The sequence below is a fragment of the Myiozetetes cayanensis genome, unplaced genomic scaffold (genome assembly GCF_022539395.1).
Source record: "Myiozetetes cayanensis isolate MyiCay16 unplaced genomic scaffold, myiCay2020 scf17, whole genome shotgun sequence".
Classification (NCBI taxonomy): domain Eukaryota; kingdom Metazoa; phylum Chordata; class Aves; order Passeriformes; family Tyrannidae; genus Myiozetetes; species Myiozetetes cayanensis.
The window spans coordinates 7,277,973-7,305,707 of record NW_026087378.1 but is presented as its reverse complement, the minus strand read 5'-3'; the positions used below and the strand labels follow the sequence as shown (position 1 = coordinate 7,305,707).

The 27,735-nt window shown below is 38.7% G+C and overlaps 1 long non-coding RNA gene across 1 annotated transcript in view; it reads left to right on the top strand.

Annotated features, from left to right (window-relative positions):
• Positions 1 to 26,468, top strand: part of LOC126638473 (uncharacterized) — a 78,062-nt gene extending 51,594 nt beyond the window's left edge. Inside the window, exons 2-5 of the long non-coding RNA XR_007628616.1 lie at positions 19,005 to 19,145; positions 19,251 to 19,338; positions 23,113 to 23,324; positions 25,278 to 26,468. This is a non-coding gene — a long non-coding RNA (uncharacterized LOC126638473). The remainder of the gene's footprint in view (positions 1 to 19,004; positions 19,146 to 19,250; positions 19,339 to 23,112; positions 23,325 to 25,277) is intronic.
• Positions 26,469 to 27,735: the final 1,267 nt, after the last annotated feature.

Sequence of the window (27,735 nt, the reverse complement as noted above, 5' to 3'; positions counted from 1 at the left end):
CAGAAAATTACATATATATATGTAAAAAATAGAGGATTTTTCAGAGGTTTAGTTTGTTTGTTTGCTTGCCTGCTTGCTTGCTTGCTTTCTTGGTTGGTTTTGTGTTTTTGTGGTGTTTTTTTCACCCCACTGAGTGAGACTATTGTGTGTAAACATTATGTGGACACTGATGAAACAGTAAATGCAGAATCTACATGATGTTATTTATAGCAATTAGGGTTTTGGAGCATAATATCAGCTCTTCATAAAGACCTTTGTTTGTCTTTGTTACATAATGCTGCTGCCTTCTCCATATGGCAGATTTTGTCTGTGGTTAAGAGCCAATAAAGCATCCTTTGGAGGTGAGCCCACAGGAAAAAGGACAATAGGTACTGAGATGGTAAATATTTAGTAGGTGATTACCTGTTATTATTCCTGGCATGTCCTCCCTTTTAAAACTCTTGGAATAAACCCCACAGGACTCACGTGAATGGGCTTTAGCCCTCAGCTCTAAAAACAAGAGCCAGCCCCTGTGAGGTGCTGACCAGGCAGATGGGTTGCACAGGTACCTCAGTCCTGGAGGCCAGGCAGGATTTCCTGTGCTTAAAAGAAAAACACACCAAGTTAAAAATGTCTGTGCTCATTGCAAGGGAGGTTGGACTAGGTGACCTTTAAAGGTCCTTTCTAACCCAAACCATTCTATGAAAACCAAAAGTTTTCTCTCATGTAAGGTGTCAGTAATGGTGCCTTATACTCCAGATGGTTTCTTACATTTACATTGTCACAAGCACACAAAAAACTGGATTGAAGAGATGTTCTTCTTCCTATACTCATAAAGCAATGCACATTTGACCTAGATGTGAATATATTTCATGCACATTACCTATTCCAGAACACAGCCAGCTCTGTAATAACTATTATAACTACTGAAAGATGCAATGTTAGTGAAAAACATGCCTTAATAAGGCAGGAACAATGGCATCACTCTAAAACCTTAGGTGAAATAGGTTTTGAATTTTAGACATTAAAATAATTTTCTTTCACTAAAACATTTAATCATAATACAAACTGTATTGAATCATTAATCAAGGTTGTTACATTAAGTTTTTTTTTATTGGACTGGATCATTTTATATGTGTTAAATATGTATCCCTGATGAATGCCAATATTATTTCTGAAACTGGGGGAGCCAAATAAATCAATCTAAATTCCCTCTGCTTAGGTTACTGTGGGAATCAAGCTGAATTCTCTGTTCCATAAACAGAAGAGGGAAAACAAACAAATGAATGAGAATGATAAATGCTTAGATAAACTCATTTTAGTCAAAGTCAAATCCATATTATAAGATAAAAAAGATGGAGAGAACTATTCAAGAAACTCTACAAGACATTTATGGCCACTATACCTTGCAGAAGAAAAAATCCCCCACTTTTTTCCTCACTTGCATGTAGATGCAATAATTCTTCTAATGTCATCTAGATCTCATCTCTTGTAACATTTCTCTTGTTATTTCTTCATAGTAGTATTTGCACATTCTTGAGTTATTTATTGATTTTTCACCTCCAGTTTGGAAACACTTTGTAGAACCACTACACCATAGGACCCAAACTGAGCCACAATCCATATATTTCATGGCCTGTTAAATGAGTGGGAGAATTGGGGTTATAATAACTGTAGCCCTCTACCTCAGCTGAGTTGGTGGTTTCCTTATAATGAGCTGTCAGAGAAAAGTCTGAGCCCTAAAATCACATAAACTGCTCTGGGAGGCACCTTCCTATTGAGAAACATCAATGATTATCAAGGTTCATCTCATCTTCCAATTAATCCTCCTTATTTTCCTGAATACTGGGCTCTTCTTTGGATGAATATATATATATTCAGGAGGTAAACATATTCAGAAAAATGCACAGAAATTATCTGAGAAACTCTCCTAGCTTTAAATTCAAAACTGTCACTTTATTTCTATAGCAGACAACATAATAATTCCAGAAGCATTAGGAAGCATAGAAATCCTGCACACAATGGGTGCCTATGTTAAAAAAATAATATGAATTTGCAGAATGTATAAAACATGAGATAGGTTTACATACAGAAATTGCAATTGAATACATCAAAATCAAAGACAGGCAGAGCATGAATTAATTTGTTTCAAATGATGGTATGTAGTTTAGTCAGGTCCTATAATTTAATTTTACTGAGCACAGCACTTCCTAATTATCTGTATACTTGCAGATTCATAAATAAATCATGGATTTTCGTTCTTGTATACCAAGTGTTCATACACAAAAATATACTCCAAACCCAACATTCTGGTAACTACACTGTAAATAAACCAAGTATAAAGCAGGGGCAGCAAGCAATGACGACTTTATGTGAACAAAACAATTTTCATTAAGTTTTAAAGCATCCGAGGAGCATTAAATTCTACCAGTTTCTCTGTGAAGATCACTCAGTTTATGCATGAAAATTAGAGGTGTATGGAGAGGTGCCTTCTTGCAAGGTAGGGATTGTATTTAAATTTTTTGGCTATATTTTTAAGCAAGAAAAGGTAATTAAATTATGAATACCTATCTGAGAGGGCATGAGACAATAGGGAGAGGTCAGTCCAACATAAAATTGTCTGTTCATCTCCTCTCCTGATTCTTTCACAGTAAGGATTAGAATGTGCTTTGATTTCTAGTTGTCTACTGCAGAAGCACCATGCTGAGAGCATCATGAAGTCAGTTTAGGGAAAAGCAAGATATTCTTGGATTTCTGGAGTTCAACAGGTAGTTTTCTGAAAGGGTCTGGAGACCCAAAGATGGTCAGAATGCATGACCAGGGAAGTATAAGTACATGATTCACTGGAAACAGCACTGTGTAGCAGGCTAAAAAATTTTCAGGACCTTTTTTTTGGCATGCTTAAGAACACTCAGGGAATAACATAACACAGAGAAGTCAGGGAAATGATGAAAAACAAGCCCAGAAATAGAAAGGAGTATTGACGGAAAAGAATTTGTATAAATCCCATTAACTTGACTGAAAATATCTATTAAGTAAACTCCCTTTCTAGGGGTCACAGGCTTCAGGGTTTCCACACAGGCAGAGCTGTAATGGGAAGTGAAGTCTTTATCCACCACATTATTTTAATAAGTTCTCCTTACTTCTCAACCCTTCCTTCATGACAGTTCCTATCTAGATCAGGGGAAGAGCCATGAGCATTATTTCTTTCCACTATTGTACTGGACAGATGGGGACAGGGATTTCCTTTTGTTCCCTGTCTGTTCAGCACCTGGCACAGCAAGGTCCCAGTCTGTGCACAGAGCACCTCTGCCTTGTGAAAGCTGTGCTCTACTGATATGAATAGAACTTAGATTTTGGCACTTTAGCCCATCCAGATTCACAGAAGTGAAAAACCCTCAAGGATTAAACAAATAATAGAATCACAGATTGGTTTGGGTTGGAAGGGACCTTAAAGATCATCTCGTTCCACCTCTCTGCCATGGGCAGGGACACCTTCCACTGGACCAGGTTGTTCCAAGCCCTGTCCAACCTGGCCTTGATCATTTTCAGGGATGGGGCAGCCACAGCTTCTCTGGGCCCTTTGCCAGGGCCTCACCACTGTTAGAGTAAAGAATTTCTTCTGTATATTTAACCTAAATTTCCCCTCTTCCAGTTTGAAGCCAATCCCCCTTTTTTTCCCAAACTACAAAACCATCTACAAGAGGTTAATGGCCTAGACCTGGACAGGACACATCCTTTACAGTGCCTACTCCTCATAACCATGTAGTAAGCCAAGGAACCTGAGTGACTCTGGGCTTCTGTCCTCCTTTACAGGAATGAAACAAAACAGAGGGGTGTGAAGACAATTTTTGCTCTGTTTGCAGCCTGTTTTGTAGTGTTCCACTCCAGCTAGAACACAGATCATTGTGATCCAATCAGTCAGCAGTAGCTCAAAGCCACCACTGGTTATCTTTCTGCCCTGATAAGCAAAGAACTCCAAGTATACAGGCTTTGGAAAAAATTTGCCTTGGGTCAGTTGCCTTGCTAGCAAGGACATTGCAGTATTTTTAACAATATGTTTTACTCTGAGAGGTCAGTGACTTTTGCCTGGGTATTTTTTGTTCTAAATATAACATTTATCTAAATGTTTGGGAAAATTGAAAACGTCAGACTCTTCTTTACACAGCATTATAAGTAGCAATTTTCTTAGTGTATCCTAAATGCCCTGTAATATGCATGGAAGAAACTGAATCCAAGGCAAACCATTTTTTTTACTGCTCAGAGAAATAAGAAAAGAATTACAAAAGATTGTATTAAAGTACCCTTAGAGATATCTAGTTTTAGGTGGATTCTCATAAAAGGCTGTCCATCTAGATCACTGGTTAATGGCTCTCAGGAGACAAAGTGCACAATGCTGAGCTGTTTGTGGTCTGTCATATGAACTGTGTGGTCCTGATGATGTGCCCAGAGCCATTATGCACAACTCAGTTCCCCTGTACCAAAAAAGACGAAGTCTGGGGAGAAGTCTGCTCCTGCAGTTAAAGTAGCTTTCAATCAGACTCATGACCAAACATTCAAAATCATCTGAAGGAAGTATCCCTTGGTCATCTTGAAAATGTTACTTGAATCGAATGCAGTATCTCTCCCTGTGCTCTGTAATACGATGAGCTGTGCAGAGCTGTTTTCTCCTGATACTAACATATCCCTACAACACTCCAGCTCTCTGAATAATTAATAGCAGATAATTTTCCTGAATTACTTTTATTTGCTTTGTTTCGTGGAAAAAAATTAAATTTCTTCCCAAATGTATTTACAACTTGAAGATAATGGATAATTTTAGCAAGCGGCTCCGCATTTTCTCTTTGTGAATGAACAGGTCGCTGTGCACATTTAGAAGTCAAAGTTGAAGCAATTTTGCCTGCAGATGCAGAATTTGATTGCAGACAGGACATTTCACATCTATATAGCTTTGCTTTCTGACTCTGCAGTGCCAGACATTCCCTCTCCCTTCTCTGCCTGCCTTCAGCACAAATGTCAGAGAAATGTGGGGTTTATGTTACACTGAAATTTCAGGAGTAATCCTCAAAATCACTGCTCTGTTTTTGCACACAGAGAGAAGATTATTTTCACATAATGTGTCATAATCTTCAGATCAGTGTTTAGATGGATACATAGCATTACAAATAAAACTGTCATACTTTCACCCAACAACTTTCACTCATAAACAGGGGGATGAAATGCAGCATCAACACAGAGATCTGTGCCCTTCAGCAGGCTTAAAAGTGTCAATTTTCTTACAACGTGGAAGAAACAACACAGGGCTTTCTGAATCGTGCTTCTGTACATGTTGTTATTCGTATTTTTTTCTGAAGCTTGTACACATCCCACACAGCTTTTTATAACATGTCATGTGTGGGATCCCACTACAGACCCAGGGTGAGGTTTGCAAGTGCAGCCAGTGAACCAGTGCTGACTTGGGCTGGATCACAACGAAGAGACACCCTGCAAAGGATTTGTGGAAACTCCAGCCTTCACACTAGAGGAATATCAGGGCCATTATTTTGAAGAGCCACTGGTGATGGGCTTAGATCTTTTGAGATGGTGTTTCTGCAGGGGTCTATGTGTGAAAGTGGTGCCACATGAAGGGCACCAGTGGTGCCACTGGTTTTTACGACTATCAGCCCATTGCCTGATGTTACAGGTCCCATCTGACTCACTGATCTCACTGTACAAGCCCATAGTGATGTTCCTTGACCTTCTGAAATATATGGACCCCAATACTTAGGGCTTTTTTGTCCATAGAGACATGTCTCCTTTTTGCACTTTCACATGCATGGATAAACAGGCTGTTTTCCTTTGTTACATTAGAAGTCATTTGAGCAGCATTAGAAATGGTTGACAGGAAATAATTCTAATAATTCTAATGATAATTCTAATAGTAATTGGAAAGTCTTGTGTGGGAAGGTCTTTTGTACTGTATTAGTGCACGGTATGCAACATTTTTTAGTATCTGGCTTTTTTAGGCTGTCAAGTTTCAGTAATAAAATTTCAGCAAATGATAAAGGCAACATGGTCCATTTTAGTTCCCCCAAATTTTGTATCTTCTTGACAAAATAATAGCCACAACATTTTGATAAAATTGATTAAGTGTTCTTCTGTCTAGGGATATTTGCAGTAACACTTTACAGCAAGAAGTCAAATATCTGTCAGTCATTTAGGTCTGTTTTCTGATTTCTGTAAGGGTTTTTGATAGCCTTCACTTTTTGTTTCACTGCAAGGATTTCGTTAGCTGAAAGACACTAATCCCATGGTAATAAGGAGAATGTTTTTAACACTTCCAAGCCCCAGGTTTGCTAGTCTTCCTTCAGGATAATCAGTTCTCAGACTACAAATTTTTCCCATTTAATTTCTCTTGAGAATGACTTTCTGAAGCAGAGACTTGAAGAAATAAAAATGAACAGAATGAATGCATCTGATTGAGATAATCAATAGGAACATTATGTATTCATGATCCATTATGAACAATCTCAGACTACCTTCTGGAATAATCTGTGTACCAAGATTTTCCAAAATTTCAAGATAAAGGTCAAAAACCAGATAACCACAAACTGATTGAAAGATTTTAAAATATAACCTTCAAATGTAAATGCTTTTAACCTCAGATGTTTGTCTTTATGAGCTTACCAGTTATTCTTGGACTCAGAGGTAGCTCTGCAGTGCTGAATTTATTATGGCAGTGCTTGGGTCAGGCATTTTATTGCAGCTTTATTATAGTTAGCTTACATCTTAAAAAGTCTGATACATGCTCAATTACATTCAAATCTGTATTTAAAAGAAAACTGGATGGGACCTTTGCTGCAACTGGCTTTTTCTCATTATTGGGGTCAGTTTCAAGGACATAATTTATTACTTTTTTTTTTTTTTTCAAAACTGGAAAATTCCTCCAGGAAAAAACCGCTTTAAAATACTTGAAAAAAGAGTGTCTTTATTGAAAAATAAAATGTGAGAAGAGAGAAGTGTGGGATTTGTTTTGCTGCTTTCTAGGACCTATGTTTTTAAACTAGGCATCTTTGCCTTTCTTGGGAGAAGGAGTTAGTCGTGGTTCCAAGGCTATGCCAAAGCTGGTGGGCAGCTGGAAGCACTGCAAAGAGAGTGAGGCCCTTATTCTCTTCTCTGCCCTGTTCAAGGTGAGCAGCAGCAGGTTCAGCTAATTGGGAGGATTTCCTGACAGCACAGGCAGCCTCAGGCTACAGGAACTCTCTGGAAAAGACCTTTGTTTTTATCCAGATTAGATCCATGCAAAATGCTCCTGATCAAGTGTAACCCTCATTCTTGGGGACCAGACCCAGGGACCAAGTGCCTCACCATATCTAGAGGTGGCCAGAGGGGAAAGGTCTGGCTGTCCTTTCCAATTAGTGACTGCTGAATTGGAGTGTATTTGGTTTTCCACCTGGATATTTCACCTTTTTGAGGGTTTCAGGTAGGACAATTTGTGGGTGAGCTGGATGCTGGACCTAGCAGTATGTGCTGGTGCTTGAATGAGTGAGTTATATTAGGAATATAAATAGTACTTTAAAAATACAGTTTAAAATGTATTCCTTGCCAATTTTCTTGAACAAATGAGAGAGCTGCAGGGAAGTACAGTAGTTTAATTAAATATAGTTAAGAATTGGAAACCAATTAACTTCTGGAGAAATGGAACTGTAAGGTGTTTCTCATTAATTGCGATGTCATTAACTTACCATGCTGCTGCACCAATTGAACGGAATATTTAAGTAAATTCAAATGCATTGTGTCAGATTCAAGGTTCTTTCAAATGGATTGGAAAGAATGAAGTGTTATACTGAGCTGACAAGTATAAGGCTTAAAACCCGTTTTTTTTTTTTTTTTAAGTGCACAATTTGCACGTCAAATAGGTGGATGTTCACAGAATCAATTGAATTCTGAGACCTTTGATCAAAGATTTGGGGGGAGTCATAAGGAGAAATTCTCTTAGAAATGTTTGCTGCTTTCTAATGAGGACTGGCACCATTTGGGTACGTAGATGAAAGCACACCTAATCTTTCCTACTCCTCCTTCTTAATAATACCCTTGGATTCAGAAATTAGACACAGCAGGAAGAAAGGTCCTGTACAGCACATCTCTGCACTTATAAAGCAACACAAGCTGTCTAACTCCTCAAATAAGCAGACATTTCTCACACAGGAAGTCATTTGTCTTTGGGGTAATGGGACAAGAAGGTAGTTTGTTTAATTTTCACACAAAATTGAGGAATAAAGATTTGGAGCTGTGCTCATGATGGCTGAAATAGCCTGGGATAAAACCAGCTCCAAGCAATTTGCCTCTGCTGCATAAGGAAGGATCATGATACAGGATCCTTCATTGGGATTAACTGAAAAAAACAGAAAACAAAGCCAAGATTAAATTTGCTCCTTTCCCCTTCCCAAGGGATGCAAACCAGGAAAATCAGAAGTAGATTAGCAAATCAGAGGAAATTATGGAGCTGGGAGTCAACACTCCAATGTGTCTCATGCCCTAAGATCTGCTCACAGCAGATACATCAGCATCTCCACTCTGAGTTAAATACAACTGGGGCCTGCATAGCAAAAAGCACTCTTGGGTGGACAGAAGTGGTGGTTTATTGCTCCAAAATATTTCCTTCTTATTCTCACAGTAGCATGCCATTCACCTTCCAGAAAACTGTTCCATGAGCAATATGGGGAGAGGGATTTTTGACCTAATAATATGAGACACTGAAATAAAATGAAATGGAGACACTGAAATTAAATCAATCCTTTGTATTTGGCAGTATGTCCTGCTAATATAAATGACATTTTGCTCCCTCTTTTCTAGGAAACTAGTAGCTTTAATTGTTCTTTTAACTGCTTTAGATTATTCAGTAATCCCCACTGCTGTGAACTACATGGCCTCAGAAGTTTTACAAGTTGTACTGAAATAAGAAAGTTAACATAAATTAATACAGGGCGAATCTTGAAATGAAACCACTTGACCCCTATTAAAATTTTCTGCTAACACTGTTTCGAGTTGTGCTTAGTATTTGAAATCACTTTATCATTTAATATGACATTGTGAAGTAGCAGAGTTGCTTTAAGGCATCATTGTTAAAAATGAGAGTTGCCAGGCCATTGCTGCAAAGCCGTGAATCCCAGGAGACCTGAGTTGTTCCTCCATGTTAAATTAAGACATTAATCTTTTCACATGCAGTATCCCAGATACAAATTCTTGCTCTGTACCACTAGAAAAGTCTGTCAGTCCTAGGCTTGGCAAGCCATAAAAAATCAGGAAAAAAATAAACAAAGCTGTACTGCATGTCAGGAAGAAAAGACATGAGACGAATTTATAGTTCAACCAATAGATCTTCCTCTACAGGTTATGCTATGCTTCTAAAAACTGGGCAATGTCTCAGCCTTCCTATGACAGCAGTAGGTTGTTCATTGCATGATCAAAACTATTCCTTGGGTGTTGGGGTTGCTGGGCATCACCCTGTCTTTGAGGCAACATCTATGAATAGGATACCCTATATTGTTTTCAGGATTCAGACTTGAAAAACTTGAAAACTGTCTTGTGTCCCCTCTCATAGGGCCTGCCATAAAAATGGGTTGTATCGACACATACAGATTAAATTGGTCCAAGTGTGATGGTGTAGGCAGATATCCCTGGCAAGGTCTCCTTGGGAGATTGACTTTCCATCAGGTTTGTGATACTTCATAGTCATCCTTCTTTGTAAATTATCATCTTGTGCAGAGCAGATTGTTGATGCTGGGAGTCTAAAGCAAAATACCAACAGATATGGCTTTTTGCTCCATCAAGTTTGCCTCATCTTTCTCCTCTTTGGTACCAATTTTGATTTTATCTGCACTTTGCAGGTTTGTGACAACACTGAAGAAAACAAAAGGAAGGGTTTACGATGGGTTTGTTGGTAAAATGAACACACACTAGATACAGCTCGTTGTTTTTTCTGCATGATACTCCTTATCTTTTGTTGATACAATATCTAGCTTGAAATTTAGTCCAGCAGTAATGATTGCATCACAGCCCGGGGCACGGTACTGAAGAAGCAACAAACTGCAGTGCTGAACCAAGTCAATTCCTTCACATCTGAGAGTAGCTCTATGGGCCATTTTTATCATTAAATGAACTTCAGGGAGTTGGGGAAGATTTGCAGAGACAAGCTTTGTGGAGTTCCTTGCATCCATGTGAAAAGAGGATCCATCTCTCCCTAGCTGTGTACAGAGTGAGAAACTGTAGCGAGCATCCAATTCTGCCAATGTTCAGCATGAAATGGAGACAACTAAATTTAGGCATCTCCATGTAGGCTTATACATGTCAGCAGGATGTCTAAATTCCTATTTTAGTCTATGAATGGAAAACTGCCAATATATCCCATGAAAGTGGAGGTTTGGGAGCTCTTCTCACCACAAAGAACATGGAGACACCCCCGTTTACAAAGGGTGATGTGAATCTTCCCTCTCCTTTTTTTTTTCCTGTGGGGAAAGCTGACAGCAATTGTGTTCTGAAATGGCTAAATGCATTAAACTGAACAGAAGATGTGCTAAGTTAATGAGTGCTAATCAAGATTAATACACTGAAATCACTGAGAGTCATCTTTTCAAGAGGAGGATAAGTTGGAGGGAAATCAAGCTGCATATGTCTGATAGCTGCACAGGATTGCTCTACATGATTTAATGGGTCATTTTTATTATTTATACTCTATGCAATCCAATTCAGTAAGAAAAAGACTTGCCAGCATGAAATTAAATGAGGGATTATTGTGTTGATTAATATCTGAAACTGGATCTAAATACTGTTGAATTCAACAGATATAAGAAATTCTCACAAGAGGATATGGGGACCTGGGAGCACAAGGGACTCACTAGCCCACACATAAATGTAACCTCAGCTCTGCAGAAGAGCCAAGGGCCTCTTTTTCACATTTGCAGATTTAACCGAATTTCAGAAATATTCTGCATCTTGTATTAGTTACATACTGTGCACATCACCATCTGTGGCCAGTGAATTATTATATCTAAGGATCTGGTAGGAGAGGCAAGAAACTTGTAAGATGTAGTTTTGTTAAAGAAAAAAACATCCAACAGTGATTTGCACACAGTGGAACAGGCATGTGAGAGGTGCAAGGCAATAAATGATAGGTCTGCTCAGAGGTTTCAGCAGCAAAAGAAATAGGAAAGTAGAAGATGATGATGGGGCCAGAGAGAATTATGGAAATACAATATTGTAGGTGAAAAAAAAGAAAGTGAAAGCCGTATAACTTATGACAGGCTGGTTTGTTTTTTTTTTTTTTTTTGGTCTTAGTATTTATCTCCCACTGCAGGAGTCAGACACACTGTTCATTTTATATTTACTTCATATGCATGGAATCTAAAGGAGAAAAATCTTTTGTTATTTATAGAGCTTGTACAAGGCCACTTTTATTGCTGAGACCTAATGGCTCAGTTCAGCTGCTTGTCAATGCAAATAATTCTAAATGTTCATTTTGGAGATACTGACAGTGAAGTGCTATCAATGCAATCAAATATATTCAGTAAGACATAATTGGTTATCTTTTCTGTGCCTATCACACCTGGTTGGGTATTTTTCTGAAAAGTATTTCAGCAGAAAATGTTGATTTATCTATACTTTTGTAATTATATTCATCAAAAAGAAAGGATCAGTTTTGACAATTTTCTTCACTCTTAATTTCTATACAACTTTGAATGGCTTAAATATAAGATATTCTTAACTGGGGAAACTTGTTTTTCAATTTTTGAAGCAACTTTCATTTTAAAGTGTAAGCTATTTATAAGGGAAAGTGTTTTAAAAATGAAAATGTGTTGAAATCAAAATGAAAGCTTGACCTCAATCCAATTATTTTTCTGTACAAATTTTCAATTCACAACTGCTTTTTACCATTATATTTTTTCCTGCTTCAAAAATCTCATGGAATATGAGGGAAGCAGTGCTGAATGTGTGAAACCTTATGCTTTAAAGAGAGGAGATGCATATTTGGACTCCTCAGATGTGAGAAGCTTAGAATAGAAGAGTTTTTTGCCAGAAAAGGTAATATTTTGGGTTATCTTTTTTCTTTTCCTTGTTTCTGAACTGTAGGATACTTCAGATTTTTTTTTATATATTCAGGAAGCTGAAGATGTTTCTTTCTTGGTTGGTTTAGTGGTGTGGATTTTTTTGTTTTGGTTTGTTTTGGTTTTGTTTGTTTGTTTTGTTTTGTTTTTGGTTTTTAAACAGTTGCTGATCTTTTCTAATAGCTCTTTAGTTTCTGGAGTTTTAATCCAGAAGAAAAGCCCCAAATGCCACAGGATAATCATTGCAATCCTCACTCTCTTTGCCTGGCCTGTTGTTAGGATAATTAAAGGTTTCCATGGAGAAAAACGTTCTGTCACAATGTGAATTTCCCAGGTTTTTTCATTTCCAGTAGGTCACCAGTGTACCATGGTGACTTAGGGGACAGTATCTGACACTGGTGCCCAGATGGTCTGGCTGCAAGGACAGGTATCAGAGAGGAGCAGCTGCTGGAGCTGGCATCAATCACAGACCTGCTTCATTTTCCTTCCCAAACTCTTGCTTGACTCATTTTTTGTCATGTAGCTTGGCTTCCTGTCCTTGGCTCTCTCCAGGCAGCTGAAGTTTCATGATAAAGGTAACAAAAATCCCCCTATTAGGATCCAGATGGGATTCTCCTGACAAGACACACCAGTGCTGTCACTCAGATACCAGTCCCTGCCACAGGTCTTTTGAATTTTCAACAAACTTCAACCTTTGCCCCTTTGGCAGAACATTATTGACATGGATTCTGACAGCTAAAAAACAATCAGTGGAATGAAACTGCCGGGGAGCTTTTCTTGTGGATGCTTCTGTATAAAGACACAGCTCATGCTGAGCATGAGGCTTTCTCAAAGGTTTCTGTGTATAGTTGAAATTTCACTGAAATCAGCACTTTTAGTATTCCAAACGAGACCCATCTAATAGTTAAATAATTATTTCGATGGCACAACATTTCCCATTCCCTCTACTATTACACATCATTTTGTTAATGTGGGTAGAACCAGCAGCTTTCATGTTTAACATTGGCCACTGGAGAATTTTGATCACTTAAGTTGGATGTAGTTGAAAAGCAAATCTCCAGGTAAAGGTTCTCATTAAAGAGAACTCATTAAAGGTCTCCCAAACTCCTCACTCCTCCAGTGCTTCTCTGAGTGGATTCTTTTTTTTCCTGGCCTGTGACAATCACATACACTATATCACAACTACAGATTGGGCACCGAGATGAAATCTTTGTCTGACTTTTGGATATGTACCAGTAAATACAGAGCCTGTATTTATACCTACTAAAAAATTAGCCATATTTCAGAAAAGAAATGCAGAGTTAATTAAAAGAAAGCACAAATCAAACCCAAATAAAACAGCCATTCCAGCCTTCATGTTATCTGATGTATTATTGCACTGAAAATCTAATTGAAGTAATGGGAACCACAACTTTCTCATTATTTTCCAGAGATTTCAGTTGTACAATAAGCAAGTTGATGATAAGTGTTCCAATGGCTCTTGACATAATAAATTCAGTCATATCAAAGCTCAATTTTGTGGAAATTAAAAGAGTAGAGCAACAATATTGAAAATTGTAAAACCACACACATTTTTAGGGAGTTTTTCCTTGGTAGATCTCCATGCACTCAAAAAGAGGAGATTATTCATGGTTATCCTTGTTTTCTGCAGGTAGGGACACAAAGGACATGCTGTAATCACTGTGCATAGCTAAGCTTGCCTCGAATGAACCTGTCCTGAGGGCAAATACTGTAAATCATTGGCTCCTACAACAGCAATTGGACTGTTACCAGCAGCTGAGCTACAGACAGCTGGAGAAAACCCTACATTTGGATAATTCTATGCTGTGTTGCAACCAAGGAAGTGATGTAGTGGTGCCATAAAAAAAGACATTGTTTTCAGCAAGAGATGCCCAGCATCACCAGGGAAAATTTGGTCCAAGGTTGATTGACCAAGTCAGGCACTCAATCTTCTCCAAACAGGTAGAAGATACCAGTTCTGTTTCCTGAGAGTTTTTTGGTTCTAAAGGGTGCTTTTTTCCCAAGAGGAATCATGACATTTTGTTTATTTGTTTTTTCCCCAGAAAAATGGAGTCTTTTCAAAACATGTTCAGATGTTTTTAGGTCATTTATTTTAGTTATTTCTCTCCCTGAAAATAACCTTTAAAAATTGGTTGTTGGAAACCCCACTGACACTAATAGCATGTCCACTAAAAGTATCTTTGGTGAAACAGCAAGTGAATTTTCCTTCCTAAACTCACATAAAGTATTCCCATTGTGAATTTTGTGTCTCAAGCTTGAATTAGCAGTAGGCTGGCCTTTCTTTAACCTATCCCTTGGGCTATACTACTGTTTAAATACTGATGCTATATCCCTAGCAATGCCTATTCAGTCGGAATATACTTGGAGAAAATGTGGAACCTGAACTAACTTGAGAAATTACACAGTCACTGAGTATAGCAATATTCCTATATAGGAATATTCCTATAGGAATATAATATAACAAAAGTGTAGGATATAATAGATATATATAATATGATAGATATATTGAAAATAATAGATACACTGAAATATAGAATAGAATAGATATTGTATAAAATCTGTAATTCCCAGGAATGAGAGAAAAGACAAATTTTCATTTGTGGAACATGATTATTATGGTCTTTTCTTTGGTAGCTTTGGCTCCCTGGCTTCCCCGACTCATTTCTTTCTCCTCCTACAGCAGAAAGATGATGCCAAGGTGCTATGTTTCCCCTGTCTCCCCTCTGAATGGAGATGGACAGGGATGGTTGGGCTCTTTAAGAACTATGCTGGAGCTGCTTAAAACAAGTCTTTCTTTGGAGCTAGTGCATGACATATCACATCAGACACATCTCCAGCCTTACTGGGGCGACTTACCCTCATATCCAAAGGCAGGAAAGCTCCAGACTTATTTTAAACAAAGGCATAAATAGCTGCACTCACAGTCTCTGCAGTGTGCACAGTCCAGCACAGTCAATACAAATGTATGTTGTAAGAAGGTAATGATCCTGGAGTGCCCATTGTTACTGAAGAGAACAATAACAAACCCAAGGAACACATACATAATTTGAGACTTACAGCTTCCAGCAGCAGCCCTAAGGTCCCATTGCAGCAGGGTTTATAGATTCATGTTCTCTTATACTGTGATCTTTTCCTTACTCTTTAGATGTAACATTTCAGTTTCCTCAGGGAAGTTATCCTGTTTTTAGCGTGTCAGGTGTTGTGGGGATTCCCCTGCAGCCATACCTTTTATTTGTGTTCCAGGGGTAGGTACTTTGATTAACTTTCCTATATATAATTTGGTGGTTGCAGGGATCAAGTGTTTCCATGACTGAAACAAGGGGTTTTTTTAATGTTTTTCATGTAACTGTTACCATGATCTAATGGGACTAAATTTGGTTTCCTTCTAAATAAATCTCACTGTCATTTAGCAAGGCTACAAAATTAACTAGATGCAGCAGTTCTGTGCTCCGTAGCAAGAAGCCAAAAGCAACTATATTTTAGATTAACAAATGAAGTGGAAATGACTTTTCCCCCAAGGACTTGTTTCCCATGAGAAAACTAGTTACTCAGAAAAGGGGGCTCTAAAAATAGATTGTGCCACAGAGTTCTGAGCCAGCCTGCATCTTCCTTATCCTTCATGGAAGAGCACAACACACACACGGTCCTGGAGTCCTGCGGTCTCCAGGAAGACTCGGGGAACTCAGAAACAATTGAATGGTTTAAGAACTGCATCAGGGCAGAAGAACGGGCACGTAGGGAGGTGGAGGTAATGCAAGTGTGTGATATACAGGACTGTTAATTAGACTGAGCAATTATAAAGGGCAGATAAATTCAGCTGGTGGAAAAAGTGTTTTGCTGCTAGCAAAAGGACAGTGTAAACACTTTGCTCTTCTGTGGAGAATATAATGAATGTTCTGTCCTTGCACTGCTGGGGCAGAGCTCAGAAAAGCTGGGCAAGGTCTAATTAATGGAGAACATAATGGGTTTTGTCCACAGTTGACAAACCTGAAAGCTGCACCTTTTTGATATTATAATTGTTATCTAAATAGACAACTTGATGTCCACAACCTGCCTGCCTTACCCAATCACCACTGCTAAATATCTTCAGGTCTTGTAAAAGCAACTCTGTTCCTGCTGTTCGGGTCAGTATGAGAGACACAGGGTAGTGTTCATTCTCATAAAGCAATGAGCATTTCTGCTGAGCCACTTGGGATCCAAGGATATCCCAGTAAAGTATTTTGTACCTTATGAGCTGCCACCTGCTTGCACTGACAGACGTGCTGAAGGGTAAGAAAATCACCAGGGACTCACTGTGGGCACTGAAACCAAGGAAGAGACATGAGAAAGAGGTGCAAAGCCCTCAAGACTTGTTCTCCTGAGGACTCGCCTCAAATGGCAGAGAACAACTGAGATGAACTGAACAAGTGGTATTTTTTGCTACTGGTAAGGGACAAAATATCTCATACTTTTATGTAACTTTTGGTGTTCTGAATTATGTCTGAAACAGGCTTATATTTGTCACTAATGATTATTTATCCAGAGCACTGAGCAGGTGAGTCAGTGTTTACTGCTAAAACATCGAAACCTCCCTTACTGCATTGTTGTCACAGCCCTTCAAGGGCTAAGTAGTTGAAAGAGGAAATTCACGCTTGATGTTTCAGCTTCAGTCCCTCTATATTTATAGTTCACTTAATGCTCATGAACATGCAGATATCAGCTGTCATGTAACAGCTTCCCTCAGAAGTTTTTATACAGTCTGAAAATGATTATGGAATTAAATAATTCAATTGCATTATTACTTTTATCCTTTTAAAACCTGAGAATTAGGGTAATAAAAATACTCATTTTAATGGCATTACCATATTAAGAGAGATGGAAATTTTCTAAGATAGAGACTTTTAAAAAAGTCTTACATCTTAAATTATAATGAGATGAGGAAACACTAAACGGTTAATCTGCATGGAACCTTGTCAAGAGAGGCTTTTTGAACTACTAAAACCATTATTTTGTAGGGAAACAAACAAAAACAAGCCAGAGAAAGATATTTTGTTGTTTACCCATAATGCTGCGCAAAGCCTGATCAGACTCCTGGTGAAGTGATGAAGTCTAAACAGAGTCTGTGGCAAAAAAAAATGACATGTTGATAGAGGAATATCCCCTGTTGAGCTCCTTAGCTAAACAAAAGTTCTCTGAACTTCTACTAGGATAGTATTTGTTATCTTGGATCAGGAAAGAGTTTCCTCTGTAATAAATCTCTTATCACACCAATCTGTTTGGTCTGCAGGACTTCAGCCTCCTGTGGGAGGGTGTCTGTCTGTCCCTGGAAGTGGAATTGATCCAGTCTTTCCATTTGCAAGACCTTTTTCTAGTCCATGGTGTCAGATATAGTAACAACCACTACTATAAGGGTATTGGACTACCATAAATATCTCAGCAGCTGACTGTATACCTTGGGAAAGGCTCATGTAGGCCAATGAACACTGGACATGTGTTTTGAGAGGTGAATTGCAGCAAAAAATAACTGTGAGAATCACAGGGTGCTAATAATTGAAAGTCATAGAAAAATTATTTTACATCGTTATATCGATCCTTTTAGTGACAATCAGAATTAACAGCAATATAGATGCATTATTCTATTAATAAACATCCCAATTACATGCTAATGTAATTGAGACATTTAGTAATAGATTAAGTGCCTTTCTGAAAGTTAGTCTCTTCTCTCCATTATATAATTTCAGAACAACCCAATGGAGACAGCAAGGGCCCCTGAATTCTTTTCATATCTCAAGTATGTACTGATGCATTTTTTGGCAAAGTGACAGAATCAAAGAGAGAAAGCTAGAGAGTGTTGTGGGTGAGAACACTCTGATGGACAAAAGTGCCATTAATGTCAGAAAATAGTACATCCAGGATAGAATTTGTATCAAAATTTTATCAAAAGGCACTGAGAAATAAACCAACAAACAAACCATAGCAATCAAAAAGAAGAAAACTGATTCACCCCCACACTCAAACCCTTAGTCACTGCCCTGCAGGTTGAGCTTGTCTTCTGCTGCACTGAACTATTCTGTAATAAATACAGAAAACTCAAGATGTGCATCAGGCATAATAATATGTAAGCAACAACAGTCATGGAGAGAACTTACAGGTCCAGCAGGCAGACTGTAGTTTGTGCTTAGGCTATGGTTAAAAAACCCTTGAATCTGAATTAGCCTGATAGCCAAATAAATTTGGCTTTGGATCAAAATTTTTGGCTAGCCCTGAAAAGGGTTATGGAGCTAAAATGAGCATAATCTCTAATCTTTTTGATATTTTGAAGATAACTGGATGTTCATGCTCATGTCTATTGCTTAGAAATTGAAATGGAAGCAGAGAGGCAAAGAAACAGAAGAGGACAAAAACTCTTTTAAATAAATAGAAACATTTTTTTCTGTCATATAGTACACGAAAGCCTAAAAGGCTAAAGATGAAACATAAAGACATTGTTCCAGACAATGGATTTAATCTTAGAAAACTTGTCTCCTCTGTGCCACTTAAGGCTCTATTAAAGTAAGAACACACGTCCCAGGCTCAGTGTTGTGGTCTCCAAGGCATTTTGGAAAGTAAACAGTGAGCCTACGGAGGCACAGTGCCTGATAAAAACACAGCCCATCCATCAGCAAATGAGCACTTTTCACCTTGCCTTTAGGTCCTGGTGGTGTAGGGTCCCCAGGTGAGTAAGAGAAGTAATTGTCTGCTTTTGTCATTTGCAAACACCCTCCGTACATCACCACAAACACCTCTTTGCTTTGGTCCCTCGGCGGGGAGGAGGCCACTGCTGCCTTTCTAAAGCAGCATCTCAAGGTGAGCGGGGGCACAATATTTTATGTACAATTTTAAGCTACACATTCCAAGTTCTAGAAATCTGAGCACCATCTTTTTATTGTTATTTCTTTCCAGATTTATTAATGAATGAGAAGGTTGGTGGACAACATCCAGGATTGTGCAACCTCCCACACATGTTCCGCAAACACAGCTCCTTTAGGGTATGATCATCTTGAGGAATAGAATGGCAGAAGATGTGCCTATTATTACTTACTGGTATGATTGAGACGATATTGTGTATAATACTGTAAAAAAATTCCTTTGAATCATTCTGAAAGGGAAAAATTGAAGACAATTTTCTTGTGTTTGTTTCATTTCTAGAATATTAAGAAATCTACAGTATTTCTTCAGGTACACTGGATTCCCACTGACACAAATAATTCCAGCTGTGATCAAGGCATGCAACAAGGTACCTGCTTAGCTTAAACAACTGTGCTGTCTTCCTGTGCAAATTAGGGAGCTGTCGATGCTAATTACCAGCTCTGATCATTTGTTATCAAACTCATGCCATTTGTGCACACAGATGAATCAAGTGCATGTGGATCTGGGACAGATGCTTGCAAGTGCTCTGTGAATGTATAATCATCCTTCTAGTTCCTTCAAAGGAAGTGGAACTTTTATCTGAAATACAGACCATGGTCAATACAAAAACTGGATGACAGTTTAGTGGTTGTTGGCTCTTAAAACTTTATTTTCTTCCAGATAAAATTATTGAATCATAACATTTCAATTTAGTCAGTGAAGGAAGTTTTAAAAAGTGTTGCTTTATGCAGCCATAAACCTTGCTATTACGTTATCCTATAAACTCAAATAATTAATAAACATTTAGCTGTTGGGTTATTCTGAAAAAATGAGCTGAAAACCTTAAAAAAGTTTTAGCTGTAATATACCAGAACACCTGACATTCAGGCCTCCTACATATTTAAATACAGACATTATTATTCATGTACTATTTGTACTGAAGCAATTCCTGGGCTTCCAGTCACGGAGAAAGGCATCTAAAGTGTGTAACTTTGGTTCCACATTAAAAATCAGTGTGTCAGTTTTTGTTTGCCAATATAACATTTACTGGGCATTTGTATGCATGAAGTCTGTGTAACTCTAGATAAAAGAGCAGATGCAAACACGCTAACATGGTGTTACAGGTAATATTTGCTTAAAAGAAAAAAAGTCCCTGCAGATTCCTCATGCATTCTCCTACCTTCCTATCCATAATGCATACTTATTTTGATCAGATTTCTTCTCCAGTCACATTACTTAATTGTCAGTTGAATTTTATTGTAGTTGGTGTCTACTGTGAAAGCTGAAGAGAATATTCATCACCACTGCAGAGAGCTCTGAGAGATGGTACTGTTTTCACTGGTGGATAAAACAGAGAGACCAGCATAAGGACTTGTGTTTCTGCTCTGTTTATCTTCTTATTGACAAGAAACTTCAAGATACTCATCATATATGACAGTAAAATCAAGTCTTAAATCTTCTTTGGGCTGAAGGCTGTAGAATGAACTGAGGTGACTTTCTGTCCCTCAAATCTTAACTGTCAAGACTCATCACATATTTCTTTGAATCACGTTCACTACTTTGATGGTAATATGGATTTTTTTTTTTACCCCTATGGTGAAGGTTCATTTAGTGACTCATTTTGCTCTCCTACGTAAAATAGCTTCTACATTTTTTTTTAAATGCATAGCTGATTAGATCACAAGTAATTGCTCCTCAGAAAGAACAGTACTTTAAATCTCTTAGACTTTCTGCCTTTCAAGTCAGAGTTCAATGAATCATTAGGCATTTCAATGTGTTAACGATTTCAGTGGTTTGAAGGAAAAAAACACCTCTTTTTGTTTCCTCCTCTGTTAAAGTTACTTTTGTTCTTACTTATTATCTGCTCAACAAAATTAGTGTTTGGGAATATATGCCAAATTCTCACAGTTTGGTTTATACTGATGGATGCATATTCAAAATATATGAGTGATTTCCTTTTTTTAAAGACATAAACAGGTCCTTTAGCTCTGTACACGAGGCTGACCCTCATCTACTGTCCTGTGGAAAGCTACACCACAAAGAATTGCATCTTTCTTTATTTAAAACACCCACTGGGGTGGCAGTGACAGAATAAAACCTCAAACATTCATTGTTATTGTAATATATGTGCCCTGAGCCTACACACACGAGCACACACTGGCTGAATTGCCAATTAGAAAATAAAAACTGCTGCCAAGGGACTAAAGTATTGAAGTGTTATATTATTGGAAATCAAAAAACCTCAACAAAGAGAGTCACTATTGTTATGTATCTTCAGACTAAATGGTTTTTATTTTAAGCCAAGCTGCTCACTTTGCTGAAAATGTCCTTCAAGATTTTTTGCACAAATCAAGCAAGTGAACTCCTTCCTGGTCCTGTTGACTGCACCAGATGAGGATCCTCACCCTTGTAGATTGAATTCTTTAATTTGATCAAAACTGCTGATTCACTTTAAATCCAACTACATCCTTCTCTTTACACTTCAAAAAACGATAATCACATTTATTCCATGAATGGATCACCCAGTCTTGAGAGATGTGGAGTATGTGGTGCATGTGATGTGTTTAACATTCTTCATTGGCCCCAGTAAAACAGTGGTCCCCAAACCCTCTGGGTACTGAAGAGGAGGCCCAGACTCAACCGAGAAAATCCAGCATTTTCCATACCTGATTCAGGAAGAGGTGCTGGTCTTGGCAGTGTTCACAGCTGCCTGCTGTGATAATTCAATTGCCTGAGACATCATTTCAGTTGGAAAAGCTGTTTAATGCATTGATAGTGGTTTGTCCAGCTGGAAATGTGTGTGTAGTACTTTACACTCTGTTGCAAGGGGCTGACATTTGTTTTCATAAGCCACACATCATGTTGTTACGTGAGGCAATTGTGCATAGCAAGTTATATGATACGTCCCCTCAATGAGTGAGCTAAAGATGACCTCCCGAGCAATCAATATTGACAATAAAAGCATTTCTTTTCCTATGTCAGTGGCATTTTATCTACATTTCACATAAAAGAAATTAAGGAGAAAATTACCATGGAGTAAGCTTTTACAGATCCCAAAGAAAAGGGGTAACTCCATAGCCAATGTCCTTGCCATAAGCAGTAATTATTTTTCCTTGTTTCAGTTTTATAATATCAGAATTTTTTTTTTAAAATCTTTACTGGCTCATTCTTTTCTTCTTCCTTCTCTTTTTCTATTCTTTCAAATCTTAAGATTGGCTTCTTCCCTCTGTACATTCCTCTGCCTACAGTTTCCCACCCACTATTCCTCCCTCAGAAGAAAACCTGGTGCTAAACTAATTAGCAGTGCTGTGCAATGCATGCAGGAGCACAGGGGTGTTGGTGTGCATTTTTCAGGTGTTGTTTAGTCAGAAAGATACCCAAATGAATTACCCTGGGAGGAAGGTGCTTTACACCTACCAGCTCTGCTGCTGGGGTCTTTCAGATTGTTCTACTACTGCTCCTTTTTTTTTTTCCCCCACTGTAATATTTGTGATGTGAAAGCAAAAGACCTTAGAAATACTCTGACACCAAATAGCCTGTGAGTCTGTACTTTTTTTTCTGAAATGAGGTGAGATTCTAGAGCTGGTAATCTGGTGAGAGAAATATTATTAGTGGAAAACGTTATTTCTTGGCCACTGATGAAAAGGAATGCATTTAGCCAACTGCAGAGCTGACTCCCTCGTGGTAAAATACAAATTGGCCATTCTGACAAAAGTAACTACTCCTTCAAAATTAATTCCCTAATTTGTACGGTAGGGGAGCAGGTGCTGTGTTAGATGATGTAAAGTACCTCATCTTGCCTCCTACTCTTGCTTCAGAAATCTCCCTAGGTCTTAGACCATATCTGCTGGTCCTGGGTAGAGATCTTAAACAGGCCAAAGTTTTCAAAGTGGTCGTGGGTGCCCCTGTTTGAGAGTCTCCTGAGTTATTGCCTCACTAGCAATCATGTGACAGTTTCACTGCCTGTTTCTAGACCTTTATTTCTATTTGCTTCTAAAGTCTCCCCAAGCCCAAAATGTATCATCAGCTAAGGAACAGAAAACCATCTCAGATTTTTAAGCTTTTCTTGTCCTACCTGTGGTTCTTGGATGCACTACATGGCACATTCCAGAAATGCCCCATTCATTCAGGATATGTCTACTAACTGAAGTCTCTGTTTTAGCCATTTCACAGCCTAATGGTAGATTGGAACAACCTGGAGCACCCAGCTGACAGCCTTTTGCTAGAAGAGATGGGGATCAGCACTTTGCACCCTTTTTGTTGTGAACACCCACTGCTTGGCCCAGAGACAGCCTAATATTTGGGCACAGGGGCAGTTTGGAGCTGCTGCCCAGTGAGATGGAAGATTCAGCAGAGAAGGGGAAGCAAACCTCGGTAGGTGTTGATGAGGATGTTGAAATAACAGGGTACAGCTCAGGGATATTTACCTTTGGTATGCAGCAACGTGGAAGGATAAATTTCAAAGTGGCTGAACTTGTAATAGAACATTTAATAGCAGGATGCTGTTAAAAAAAAAGGTTGAAATGAAGAGCCTAACTCACTTCAGGTTTACTTACCCACGTAGGGTGAAAACCAGGTATAGCTGAAGTCAGTGGGGGCAATTGCTGTTGATTCCAAGAAGGAAGGGATTCATCAGCTTGGCTTTTCCTCCTTCCAGTGCTTCCACCTCCATTCATTAAACAAACAAGGTTGTGGGGATAAAAATAGTGGCACTCTCCACTCCCAGAATCCTCAGCCAGATTTTCATACCCAAGGTGTCTCTTTTGGGAATGACACTTGTCAACACTCAGTCCTTGGTAATCTCACTCCTGGTAGCTCCATTGTCAAAAAAAGGCTTCTTCAAAGATACTCTGGCTCTGATTTCTAAATTTGTTTTAATCTTCTTAGTTTTAATCAGTGCCTTTTAGTTAGTCAGGGAGTCTTTAATCAGATTTTCCAAACTGTTACTCTAGAGCCATCTCTGGGTGGCTTTTTAGCAGCAGTATGCCTTTTATTATGTCTTAAATAGTAAATTCAGGACATCTGTACTTTGACTGCTAATTTTGTTCCCACTTTGAAAAAAAAAAAAACCCAACCCCAAACCTAACAAATCAGACCCCTGTGTGTCCCCCTGCAAGGGGCAATATGCCCAAATGGCTAAAAATGTATGGATTGACAACAGATTACAAATTAAGTGCTACTATTTGGCAATGGGAGATTCATCTTTTCTAACTTCTTTGGGCCTGGAGGCTGTCAGAGGTGTGTATTTGTTTGGGTATTTGTGAGTTTAGAGCATGTCCCACAATAGTTTGGTAGTGGGTACTCACTGGCTCAAGAAAAACCTCTTTAAAATAGAGATACTGGAGTTTTCAGACTGAATCCAACAGTCAATTTTCCTGTGACAAGCTGGGGATCTGGCCCTTGTTTAATGCCTCAAAAGAGAATAATCTTTCTTTCTAGAGACAATTGTAGCCTCTCATATTTTGCTGTAGCACAACAAAAATGTTCCCTTTGTGACAGAAAAAAAAGAAATAATACATTCTCTGTAGGCTAGTTATGCAGACACAAGGAAAATCAATACCTCAGAGAAAGAACTTTGCACAGAAGCCTTCCTTAGGGAAGGCTACTCCTTTCAGTAGTAGGAAATGAATGGATAGGGAAAGCAGTGAAGTCCAGCTCCCTCTCCCTGGGGCAGGAACAGAAGACTCCAGGGTCAGGGCTTTTGTAGGAAATCCCTGATGGGATGAGAAAGGACAGAGAAAATAATCTCCATCTGTCATAGATATGAAACCTGTCAGGGTCCAGGACCTGCTTCACAGCACGGCACCCCAGTGACCCTCAGAGCAGGCAGGAACGTGCCAGGAGGGACTCTAATGACCCCACCAGTTGTGAAAATAAAAGCAGGCAGGCACGTTGAGCAGGTGTAAATCTATGCATTATATTCCCTGTGTGATAGGTTTTTTCTTTCTTTATAGTAATTTCTGTGCTCCCTGTTGGCAGTTTATATGCCCCCGATACATCACTGTTTTGTTGAGCATTTTGCACTGTGCCCATTTAAACTGTGATCCAGGCAAGAATTATGAGTTGTTCTCAATGGAGAGTGTAAATGTGGGGCTGGGAGAAGGGCAGTCACTTAACCAGCAAATGTCTTTGCCAGTTAAGAGAATTTTGCAGCATCGACTGTTCAGCTCATGTTGATGCTCTAAAAGAAGCAGATGCACAAGACAGCACTATTTATTTTAAACCCATATATACAGCCTGTTCTTTTATTCTTTTTACAGAGCAGCTGGTTTTTCATGCAAGCAATTCCACACCCATAACATCTTTTTGTTTTGTTTTTTAATACAGGAGAGAAATATGTGACTAATTATGTTGACATCTGTGGCTTCAGTGGTGAGTGTGTTTGTGTAAGAGAGGGGTTAAAATTGATTGAAGATGTCTCAGTTTGTCTTAAATATTTCTGTTTACCAGAACTCCAGTGAATGTGACGACATTGTTCTTGCAAAAGTAAAGAATTTTGCTTTTGTTACTGCCCCTTCAATTCTCCCTTTCTGGTTACAATTGAGGCTTTCTGTTGACAGCTCAGTTTGTTCAAAATGCTACTTCTCCCCTGCCTGTTGTCTTGAGAAGGTTTCACTCTCCCATCTTTGAATGTTTCCACGAGAGTTAAATTCCTTAATCTGAAGCTGCTGTACCAGCCTGACTGCAGCCTGTTTCCTTTGCGTTCTTATTTTCCCTTTCCAAGCTGTCTCTGCTTAAATGCACTCCTTCTGTTAGATTGAGTGTTTCTGTAAGACAAATTTACCTGTGAAACTTTCAGAAGTTCTGATCCAACATCTGTGGGGTTGCTGACCTGCTTAAAGCAAGTGCTTTGCTCGGAATTGTCAGCTCTTGATCTACTGTGTTTTCTTCTTTTTGACTGCATCTTAGAGCAGACCTGTGGGCACCTCTCTGTGCACTGCACTTATTTTCTGTTTCCACAGCAAACTAAGCATGCTTGATACTCACAAAACAGCAACCATTACCCTAAGAATGTCACAACACAACCTGCCAGTCAGAATTCAATGCAATGTCATAAGTAGAGAACAATTAGACTCAGGTGGCAGATAAAGGGGAAGAACAGGCTTATTCTGAAGCAAAATGAACTGGAGCTTTGGTATATGTTTTTCTGAACTGTAACAGAAACATTCAGACACTCTGAAGGAGTGAAAAGCAGCAAGGCTGCTATCAAGCAGAGTGCTTTTGGCATCCTCCATGGAGCTTTGACCCGTATTTAACAGACGAGAAACTACAAAGCCCATAAAGCAAGTCAGAAGAAACAGAGCACTTTGTACCCCTGCCATCTCTTACAGTTGCTGTTAGGTGCTTCTTTCAGCAACATTTCATACTAAAGACACATAGAACTTTGTTAAAATTAGTATTTTATTTTAATCCACTGTGCTTGAAGTTCGTCATATGGACTCAAGGTGTGATACCTCTGATAGCTTACTCTTCACAGCCCATTTCAATCTGCAATTCTGGAATTTCTGAAATACTTAAGGTGGGGGAAAGAAATAAAAATGAACAGGAAACAACATTTTAATATTTTTATTGTTCACTATTTTCTCTTAAATTAGAAGAGAAATAGAAAAGAATTTTACTTCTTCTGTCCCTTAAAAAGGAAGCAACATGAATTCTTCTATTCCAGCCATATAAATCACAGGTTCCCTTTCTCTCTCAGCCCTCTAAAAGGTACAGTAAAAAGAGCAGTTAATCAGAATCTTGTCCTGTATTGAATAAAACTTTTAAGAACCACAATCTGCCTTCATCTTCCTACCCAACAGTTTCCCCAGTGCTCTCTATACGCATCTGGAGCCACAAAAAGCTTTGTTTAAGGGGTAATTAACAACCTTGTGCAACCTTCCTTAAATGATGCCAGGCAGATGATGCTGCAGCCACTCAGAGATAACTGGAGCAATAGCACAGTTGCCAGTATGGCTCCCAGCAATAAAAGAACAGAATAGCATAGGATAGAACACTTACTCTTAATTTCTTTCAGTTTCCTTTAGAAAATAGAAAGCAACAAAATGTGAAAGAATGAACCAGAAAGGGGCAACACAGCATGTTAATGTCAGTCAGCAGAGGCAGCAAACCATCTCCCTTAAAAGATAAACAGAGTCCTTGTATTTTAGAAATGTAGGAATTTACCTTCACGCTTGATCCTCTTTTTGCCGGCACTGCCTGACCCTGAAATGCACAACAATATTAATACCAAAAAAGTTCTATGATTCACCTGAATTCAGAGTTTTAAGCCATACAAGAGTGCAGAATCACAGCCACACAAGACTAGATCCCTATTTTCTTCAGTCCTCACATGTACTTGTGTACACAAACCACACAACGCTCTCAGTCTTCTAAGAAAATGAAAAGAACCTTTCACTGAGACATCTCAGAGATTCAAAATCCACAATTTTCCCTGCAAGGGATGAATGCTAAAAATTATGTTGAAGAGGGTTTTTTCTCCCTTCTTTGATGTCTTCTTGACCACTGTCACCTCTTGATCAATGACACTGTCAGAGCACGGTTGTCAGTGCTGGTCTCTGGCTCTGTGACAGATAAGAGCGGTATCCATCCTCTTGAGAGGTTTAACACAGCGGAAACTGAAAAGGCTTATGTGGACAAGTTTGACAAAATTGCTCTTTTCTACATGAATTACCTGCCACTCACTGAGGATCCAGTGTGTCCTGTCAGTGTGCCACTCTTATGCCACGCAGAGGAATATTCTGATTTATGGTGGTTGTGCTGGACCTCAGCTTCCATTAAAACA